The sequence below is a fragment of the Triticum urartu genome, chromosome 5 (assembly GCF_003073215.2).
Source record: "Triticum urartu cultivar G1812 chromosome 5, Tu2.1, whole genome shotgun sequence".
NCBI classification, from domain to species: domain Eukaryota; kingdom Viridiplantae; phylum Streptophyta; class Magnoliopsida; order Poales; family Poaceae; genus Triticum; species Triticum urartu.
The window spans coordinates 570,371,575-570,382,348 of record NC_053026.1 but is presented as its reverse complement, the minus strand read 5'-3'; positions in this window follow the sequence as shown (position 1 = coordinate 570,382,348).

Sequence of the window (10,774 nt, the reverse complement as noted above, 5' to 3'; positions counted from 1 at the left end):
ATTGTCTTCACTCGAAGACATAGGTTTTTGATTTAGGCATCACTTCAGTCATTCTGACTGGTTCTCCTGGACCCCACTTAACAGTACGGTGGTTCCTATGACTCAACAAGAATAAAAAGAACTACGAAGGATCTAAGTCTTCGAGTTCTATAGGCTTCATAACGTGTCTTCTGTTGTCATAGTCTTCAATGTGAATATCTTCATATACCACCTTTGTCTTCAATGTCTTCATACATTTTTAGGGGTCATCTCTGGTAGTAAAACCGAATCAATGAGGGACTTCTACCTGTGTTTTCCTGCAATTCTCACAAACACATTAGTCCCTCAACTAGGTTTGCCGTCAATACTCCAAAACCAATTAGGGGTGGCACTAGATGCACTTACAATCTCTCCCTTTTTGGTGATTGATAACAAACTAGTTGAAGTTTTCAACGGGGAATATAAAGTGTGAAGTCTGTAAAGGAATTGTCATCATAAGTTGCACGTGCTCCCCCTGAAGATGTGCATATAAGTTAATTTTCTTTTGGAATGCAAATGCACATGGCAGGTTGTACTTGTGGAGATCAGCTTCAGCTTATGATGACAATCTACTATGCATGTGAAAGTATATGAAGATAATAACATGCATAATGGGAAATGGACGTCTGCAGAATGAGATGAGTGCGGAATTTATCGTCGCACATGCGGAATTTATCTTCGCAAAATGAGTGGTAAAACAAGTAGCAGACGACCATCGAGTTTTCATGTTTACAACTCAAAAGAACCAAATGAAGCAAAACAAGAGTTGCAAACACGAAGCAAGTATAACAAAACAAGGCACCCGCCCATATTGACCCGCTTGAAGACTATAAACATCATATGCTTCTCCCCCTTTTGTCAGGAATGACCAAAAAGGTTTGAAGACATAGAGTTTTCTACGCGTTCCCAGGCGCAACAGGGTCGGTGGAGTTGTTTGGCGGTGCAGAGCTTTGAGGTGCTGAAGCTAGTGGTGGTGGTGAAGTAGCATCATCATCTTCATCAATGATCCTCGCGGTGACGGTGGCAGCAGATGAGGAATACTTAGAGTCTTCAAGTGACGGTGTGTTGCGCATCACAGCCCTCCTAAGAGGTGTGGTGTCAAATTTGAAGCGCTCTATGAAGTCATCCTCTTCAAGTTCAGCTTCAGTGCAGATCATTGAGAGCCCTTTCCACGTACGACGGCAAGTCTCATGTGTAACGAAGGCATTCTTGGTGGCCAGGTTTCGAAGATGATTGACACCCACCAAGAGGCTCTTCATCTGACGTTTCAGCCAGTCGTGATGCCTATCTTGCTTTTGGTGAAGGGCCACAAGAAGCTCTCGGTCAGTGAGGGCACGAGCACGCTTCTTGGGTCTTGGAGCGTTTGTGCTATCTGTGGCTTCAGTTGATGCTGGTGCACGTGTAGTGCCAGCCATAGGATAGACCCTGGACATGGCTTCAACACCTTCAACATTCTGCATGAAGCTCTGGTGTTCGGCATTCTGAAGACTTATTGGTTGCTTGGCAGGCTCAGGGTATATTGCTTCAACAGAGGTGTCCACATCTGGCAAAAAGATCCGATGGTTGCGGGCTGAGGGCTGATATGAAGTTGCAGAGTGAATCTTGATCAGCCTCATAACCCAAGGAGCATAAAACTTCAAACCAAAGAGATCTGAGCCGGATGCTGCAAGTTGGCGTATAAAGAGATCCTGTGCGTTGAAGCATTTGCCATGCAGAATACAGAAGATGAGAGTCTTCATTGCACCTTCAACCTTGGCATATGGAGAGTGCCCCTTAATGGGCCATAGAGTCCGCCTGGCGATGTGATATATGGTTCTGGGCAGGTACTCTAAGTCTTCAACGAAGAACTCAGTTGGATAGGGTGCATCATGAGGCAATGGCTTCATCATTGAGAGCATCTGACTCATATTTGGCTCAGGACGCTGAAATATGCTCTCAATTGCTTCAGCATGGGGTTGGCAGCCTTCTTCGAAGAATTCGCCAGGAGTGGGAAGGCCGGTAAGCTCAATGATATCGAAAGCATTGGCTTCATGATGGACATTGCCGGTCATCCACTCCAGGACCCAAGTCTTCGGATCTCTGTTGTAGCCTTTGATATGCAGGGTGGCATAGAACTGGAGCAGAAGCTCTTCATTCCAGTGCTCTTCATCGGTGATAAACGGCAGCAGACCCACTTGCTTGAAGCAATCCAGTGCGTTTTCCAGGCTAGGCAGGCCAGCAACAGTTTCAACCTCAAGGCGCTTGTGAGGAAAGATGCGGCCTTGGTTGTATAGGATGCATGAATAATAGCTGTGCTGTTGATAGCTCCAGAACCTATCTGATACAATTCGTTCCCTTGAATAAGGGTTCTTGGAGCTGTTGAAAAAAGTGTTGTCTGCCCTGAAGCTGTTGATGTTGAAGGAGCCAGGAGCTGATGCAGAACCTGGGAACCTTGGCAGTCGTGGGATCGGTTTCTGGACCTGGGGCCTGTGCACAACATGATAGTTGAATTGGGGACCGGCAGCAGACTCAGGCACAGAAGGTTCAGGAGCAGTGGCTTCAATTTCTTTTGAAGCTGTTGTTGGGGAGGGCTCCACATTTGCTTCGGCGTTGTTTGTGGCAGCCTCAACATTTGTAGCCTCCACACGTGTAGTGGGAGGGACGAACTCAGGCACGTTCTCATGGAAAACTGCTTCTTGTTGGTGCAGGGGAGTTGGAGCTTGTGGTATTTCTGCATGCTCTTCGGTTGATGCAGCTGGAATGTCGTCAGCAGCCTGAGCCCTTGGCCCTTTGCGAAGCCTACGGAATGTAGGCGACGCCGGTGGAGTTGCAGTGGGCTGGGGCTCATTATCTTCCTCCTGTGGGCGATCTGCCCACGATGCATCTTGTGTGATTGGCGTCAATGGACGACCAATGCTGATCAGTTCGCTTGTCTCAAGCTGAGGAAGGGCTGCATCACCTTGGACATTGTCTTGGAGACCAATGTCTTCAGCAGCGTCGGGGTCGGCTGCTGGAATGTCTTCAGCGTGCGGAGCCTCTATGAAAGCAGGCTCATGCACTGTTAACTGACGATCTGCGTCAGGATAGCGGACGGAGAGGGGTTCAACTATCAAGGGCTCTGTGGTAGCAGCCCGAGATTTCTTGGTCTTGCGCTTCTTAATGGTGGGGTCAGCAGGAGAGGCTTCAGAGTGTTTCCTCTTCCTAGCTTCAGCCTCTGCAGTCCGTGTCTTCTTGAGCTCTGAGGCGGTTGATCGACTCTTTGGCTTCGAGCCAGTCGTTGCAGTGGGGAAGACAATCGGAGCAGTTTCTGACCTTGGCGCCTCTGGTTCAGGCACAGCAGGCTTCTTTTTCTTCTTCGCGGCCATCTTGGGGTCGATGCCTGGACGCCCAAGTGCCTTGCGCTTCTCGGCCTCATTGTAGGCCTGCACGCAGCGATCAGCCAGAGTCTTCATGCGCTCTCACGAGCCTTGAGCTTCGGCACGCGTCTTCAGAAAGTTTTCTTTCAGCTCGTGCATCATGATCTTGAAGTTTTTCACTTCTTGCACGCTGAGCTTGGCCACGTGCTTCTTGAACTGATCCTTTTCAAAATCAATTTTCTGCTTCAGTTCAACAATGCGCTGGGCTATTGCAAGTTCTGAAGCAATTGCACCTTGAAAGGCAACGCTGAGGCCTATGGGCAGCTGCAGATCGTCGAAGCTGATGTCCGGTGAGGCAAACCATTCATCGATGAAGTCGTGGATGATGGCGACATCAAATAGAGGCAGATTGTTGAAGATTTCAGCCTCCTCCTTGCTCTTGATGAGCTGCTCAAGAGCGTCATCTCCAAGATCTTCATCGCTTGATAGATCAATGGTTTCGCAGCGCAGAATGGCAGCAGCTATGAGCTCTTTGCCTGTGTGTGGCTGAGGCTTCTTGGCTTCTTGGGGCTTGGAGACTCGTGATAAGTCTTCAGACTGCACACTGGCTTCAGGAGGTGCAGTTGCCAATGGCTTCGCTCTTGAGATTTTGGGAGAAGCGGCTGGCTTTGAAGCTTTTGACTTCTTCTGCTTTGGCTTCGGCGCAGCAGGGGCGTCATCAGACTCAGTATCTGCTGGAGGGTCATTCACGGCAGTCCCTTGGACTAGGATGCGGGTGATGAGGCCTGCAAGATTGGCATACGGCCCGATGATATTGGGATCGGCGTCGCGTGTGTCATCTGCCCTTGGTTCAGAGGGACCAGGGTTGAAGTCTAATCCCAGCTTCTTCTTGTTTTGCTTTGCTGAGTTCTGAGCAAATTGGAAGTTGCGCTTGAACAGATTGTCATCGCGACACCAGAGAAGTGATGAGGGATGTGCTTCAGCTGGCTGTGGTCCTCTCACCATGCATGGATAGAAGCCTTGAGCAATGGCTTCGTTTTTGGACCTGGGTACGAGATTTTTGTATAATACGTCTCCCCACGGTCTCTTGATGGCGCACTTTTCGGCATACTCCTGAGTGACGAAGCGGTATTGAAACCATTGCTCTGCCCAATATCTTCGAATCCATTGGATTCGTATCTTGCGCTGACCATAGCTTTCTTCAGGATCAGTTTTGTACATCTCTGCCAATTCATCAGGCAGATCTTTGGACGTTCCACCACGTCTCTGTCTGCCTCCCTTCCTTGCTGCTATTTCTGAAGCCATGAATCTTAACTTGGAAGGCTTCAAGATGTTCAAAGTCTTCAAAAGCTTCCTTTTGCTTGACCAACAAGAACTGGCTTCAGGAGAGTTGATGTGATGCTGCAAGTACTCTGCAAATGAATGCAGACTATGAGAACCAAAGGATTCTCCCACGGACATGTACCTGTGACAGCATTAAGGTGCGAGGGAAGGGGAAGAGGTCATATGCATTCTCAGAAGATTTTGAAGATAAATCGGTTTAGAAGACATTGACCTCATTGTGCGAAGACATTCACTTATAGATAAGAAGTTGGTTCCAGATTTGTACGAACCCATAGATCAGTACAAGTGAGGAATCTAACTACTTTATGAAGTACAAGTGAATATACTAGGCATGTTATGAGATGCAGACTGAGAGAGATGTAACTTGTGAGAGCAGAAACTTCTTATGGCAGAAAGTGACTGAACTATGGGATCAAGAGAGGCTGTAAAAAGAAGTTTTATTTACCACACTGGAACTGCTAGACGGAAGGAAGTTGATGCCGAGCAGTTCAGTCCTCCGTGCCCTAACTTGGCGACGGAAAAACACCTACGGCGACGGCGGAGAGAGCGATGTCTGCTGTCTGCGTGAAAACGGCGTCGGAGAGGTTGCGGCAGTGAAGCGCTTCGTCGCCGGCGTCGTCGAGAGCTAGCGGTGGCGCTAGGGTTCGTGCGAGGGTGGAAGAAGGAGATAATGACTGCGGTAAGTGTGAATTTATAGACTCGGAGGCGGCACTGTGCTATTACGCAGGTGCCCCTAGCGGTTCGCATTTGAGGCACGCGTGGCCAGTCAGAGGAAGTTTGGGGTTTGTTCCACGTCCCACGCACGCCTAAATTGTCGGGCGGTCGTTCCTGCTTCTCCGGATCTTATGTGGAGGAATGAGCATTAAAAACGGACTTTTATGGTTGTCTCTATGTCTTCAGCTGACAAGGACACAGTGAAGACATTCGACAGTTTCAACAGAATGCATATGACTTGGAGAGATAGAGTTTGAGATAGAAAGCACGGAGAGGTTAGGGTCCGATCACATTCACTTAGTTCAAAAGATTCAAATAAGAAGACATAGCTATAAGTGAATGCTGTAGAGGACAGAACACCAATACATATATATATATATATATATAATCAACGCAGTGAAGATAATCATGAAGACATATTGAGATTGTAGCCAAACCAAATGTGAAGACATTGCGAGGTAACACCATGAGTGAAACACTTCAAAATAGAACGTTTGGTGGTGGCGTTACCCACCGTATGGGAAGTATTAGACCAGACACGGCGCACAATTATCGTGGCGCTCCGAAGTCAAATTCTACATTAATCTATTCACACTTAGAATGTATGTCTTCATCGATTGAAGATATACGTTACTTCGTGTGTTGCACATCTAAATCATCAATATGCATAAGTGTTAAGATGTGTGCCTAATCACAGGACATTTGAGGATTTCAAGATATTTAGCTCACACCGTAACTTGCAAAACCTCTTCTCATCCAAGGGCTTGATGAAGATATCTGCCAATTGCTCTTCAGTGTTGACATGTATGATATCAATGTCTTCCTTCACAACATGATCTTTGAGAAAGTGATGACGAATTTCAATGTGCTTTGTCTTCGAGTGCTGAACTGGGTTGTTGGCAATCTTGATGGCGCTTTCGTTGTCGCAGTAAAGTGGCACTTGCTTCAAATGAATGCCATAATCCTTGAGTGTTTGCTTCATCCACAGAAGCTGAGCGCAGCAAGATCCAGCAGCAATGTATTCAGATTCAGCAGTGGAGAGAGATACACAGTTCTGCTTCTTTGAAGACCAACATACAAGTGATCGTCCCAGAAAGTGACATGTGCCTGATGTAGACTTGCGATCAACTTTGTCACCAGCATAATCAGCATCCGAAAATCCAACCAAATCAAACTCTGAGCCCTTTGGATACCATAATCCTAGAGTTGGGGTGTGAGCCAAATATCGAAGAATTCGCTTCACAGCTAAGTGATGCGACTCCTTTGGTGCCGCTTGAAATCGAGCACACATGCAAACACTAAGCATGATATCTGGCCTAGATGCACATAAATAAAGCAAAGACCCAATCATGGAGCGGTATACCTTTTGATCGAACTCTTTACCATTGTCGTCAGGACCTAGATGATTTTTGGCTGGCATTGGTGTTGTGAAGCCTTTGCAGTCTTGCATACCGAACTTCTTCAGACAATCTTTGAGATACTTCTCTTGAGATATGAAGATGCCATTGCGCTGTTGTCGGATTTGAAGACCAAGAAAGAACTTCAGCTCCCCCATCATGGACATCTGATATTGCTCTTGCATCATATATCCAAACTCTTCACTATACTTCTGATTTGTGCAACCAAAGATAATGTCATCCACATATATTTGGCACACAAACAGATCACCATCATATGTCTTCATGAAAAGAGTGGGATCCAGGGAACCAGGTATGAAGCCTTTGCTTTTCAGAAAGTACTTGAGTGTATCATACCAGGCCCTAGGGGCTTGTTTGAGGCCATACAATGCCTTGTTGAGCTTGTATACCATATCAGGATGTTTTGGATTTTCAAAGCCAGGTGGTTGTGCAACATACACTTCTTCTTCAATCTTGCCATTGAGAAAGGCACTTTTCACATCCATTTGATATAGAAGTATGTTATGATGATTTGCATAGGCCAGCAGTATGCGTATGGCTTCAAGCCTAGCCACAGGAGCAAATGTTTCATCGAAGTCAATGCCCTCCACTTGAGTATATCCTTGAGCAACGAGACGAGCTTTGTTTCTGACAACTTGACCATGCTCATCTTGCTTGTTGCGGTATATCCATTTGGTGCCTATTATGTTGTGCTTCCGTGGATCAGGACGCTTAACCAGTTCCCATACATTATTCAACTCAAATTGTTGAAGCTCTTCTTGCATAGCTTGAATCCATTCAGGTTCCATGAAGGCTTCTTCAACTTTCTTGGGTTCTGATATTGAGACGAATGCGAAATTCCCACAGAAGTTTGCTAGCTGAGTTGCCCTTGAACGAGTGAGTGGACCAGGTGCATTGATGCTGTCAAGTATTCTGTCAATCTGTACTTCATTTGCAACACGAGGATGTATAGGGCGAAGACTTTGCTCTTGCTGATCTGCGTTGTTGTTTGGAGGAATGTCTTCATGCTGAGCATTGTCTTCATGTTGATCAGGTGCTGAGATGATGAGTTCTTTTTCAGGATGAGCTTCGGAAGGCATAATCTCTCCAGTTCCCATAAGCTTGATTGATTCACTAGCTGGGACTTCATCTAGCACATTTGGCAGTTGCTCTCTTTGTGAACCATTTGTTTCATCAAACGGCACATCCACTGTTTCGACCACTTTGTAATGGAAGAGATTGAAGACTCTGTAGGAGTGTGAATCCTTTCCATATCCAAGCATAAAGCCCTCATGTGCTTTTGGTGCAAACTTTGAGGTGTGGTGTGGGTCCTTGATCCAGCATTTTGCACCAAATACTCTGAAGTAACTGACATTTGGCTTCTTGCCAGTTAGGAGTTCATAAGATGTCTTGTTCAAAAGCTTGTGAAGATAAACACGATTGATTGTATGGCATGCAGTATCAATGGCTTCAGTCCAGAATTTTCTTGGAGTCTTGTATTCATCTAGCATTGTTCTGGCCATCTCAATGAGTGTTCTGTTCTTGCGTTCGACGACGCCATTCTGCTGTGGCGTGTACGGAGCTGAGAATTCATGTGTGATGCCCAAGGTATCAAGATATGTATCAAGGCCAGTGTTCTTGAATTCAGTGCCATTGTCACTTCTAATGTGCTTTATCTTGGCGCCAAAATTGTTCATAGCTCGATTGGCGAAGCGTCTGAAGACATCCTGCACTTCAGTCTTGAAAAGGATTATGTGCACCCAAGTATATCTAGAATAATCATCAACAATTACGAAGCCATAGAGGCAAGCAGTAGTAGTAAAAGTTGAGTAGTGAGTGGGACCGAAAAGATCCATGTGGAGCAGTTCGAAGGGTTGTGTAGTAGTCATGATTGTCTTCGGAGGATGTTTTGCCCTTGTCATCTTCCCTGCTTCACAGGCACCGCATAAATAATCTTTCTTGAACTTGACGCCCTCGATGCCTATGACGTGATTTTTCTTCGCAAGGGTGTGGAGGTTCCTCATGCCAGCATGCCCAAGTCTTCGATGCCAAAGCCAGCATTCTGAAGCTTTTGCAAGAAGACATACTGCAAGTTGTGGTCCTGCTGAGAAATCTACCACGTACAAATCACCTTTCTGATACCCTTCAAACACTAGAGATTTGTCAGATTCCATTAGCACCAGGCAACGATATTTTCCAAACATTACAATCATATTCAAATCGCAAAGCATTGAGACAGACATTAAGTTGAAGCCAAGGGATTCAACAAGCATGACTTTATCCATATGTTGATCCTTTGAGATTGCAACTCTACCTAGACCCAATACCTTACTTTTACCAGTGTCAGCAAATGTGATGTGGCTCTTGTCGGATGGACGTAAGGTTGAGTCCATAAGAAGGCTTCTTCTGCCAGTCATATGATTTGTACACCCACTGTCAATAATCCATTCTGAAGACTTTGAAGTTGCTGGTGTCGTACCCTACAGTGCAGTTAGGGGGATAGGCTTCACGAAGAGAATTGTGAAGAATAAACATTTGACGAACCAGTGGGTTATGAAAACTTAGATCCAGATTAGGACTAATAGGGAGAGTAGCATGCGATTCAGGAGCAAAGTACATAATGATGCCATTCGGGCATTTTATCTTGCGCCCTACAAGATTTTTAAGGTCCCCAGCAATAGCATCAGAAGATTTTGTTTTTCTGCTGGAGACCTTTCCCTGCAAAAGAGAGTTAAGCTTTCTTAACCACCCACATCTTCAAGGGTGGCTTAGAAGCAATAATTCTAAGTGCAGCATCTGAGAACTTTGGCTTTGGAGCCCTAGCAAACAGTCTAGCAGGGGGACAATAGTAATCATAAGAATAGGCAGAATAGTTCTTATTCATATGAACATGGCGGTTTGATGAACCGTTCTCATTTTCATATGCCTGATTATGGTTTCCCTGCAAAACATTTGCGTTAGTGCGACTCTGGTGAGTCCTCTGTCTGTATGAAGCCTTTGGACCATATGAAGCCTTTAGTCTGAGGTTTGTCTTCTTCAAGTGAGGTGTCAAGAAGACATTCACAGGGAGATTTTCCAGACATGTTTTCGGAACCCAGATCTTCTTCAAAGGCGGTCCATTCCTGCAGTTAGTACCAATGTACCTGGCAAATACTTCACCATTCTGACTCTTAAACAGTTTGTAGTTTGCATCAAAGGATTCATCAATGATAATGGGGTTAGCACAAGTGAAGCCAGATAGATTGGATGGATCTGCTGAGGATTCCTTTGCAGCAACCCATGTGGTTTTGGGGTACTGCTCAGGTTTCCAGTAAGAGCCATCTGCATTAATTTTCCTCACGAACCCAACACCCTCTTTCCTAGGGTTTCGGTTCAGAATCTGCTTCTTAAGGACATCACATAGTGTCTGATGCCCTTTCAGACTTTTGTACATCCCTGTTTCAAGCAATGTCTTCAACCTAGCATTCTCATCAGCAATAGCAGTGGTATCCTCAGCAGAGGGGTTAGTTACCACGTCAACAGTTGAAGATATTGCAACAGCAGTAGCAGTGGAACATTCAGCAACAGAATTAGCATTATCATGCTCAATGCATTTAAGACATGGTGGTTCAAATCCTTCCTGAGCGGAACTGATCTGTTCGGCTCGAAGTGACTCATTTTCCTTTTGAAGATCTTCATGATCCGCTCTTAACTTCTCAAGATCTTGCTTATTTTGAAGATAATCATAGGAAAGCTTTTCATGAGTAGTTGAGAGAGTCTCAAGACGATCTTCAAGTTCCTGATACTTAACGTGAAGATTTTTTATGTCTTCAATTAAGGATTCAGAACGAGTCATTTCAGCACCCAACAGATCATCGCTTCTGTCTAACAGTTTTTGAATATGTTCCATAGCTTTCTGTTGTTCAGTTGCAATTTTAGCAAGTGTTTTGTAGCTAGGTTTTGAATCACATTCAGAATCATTGTCAC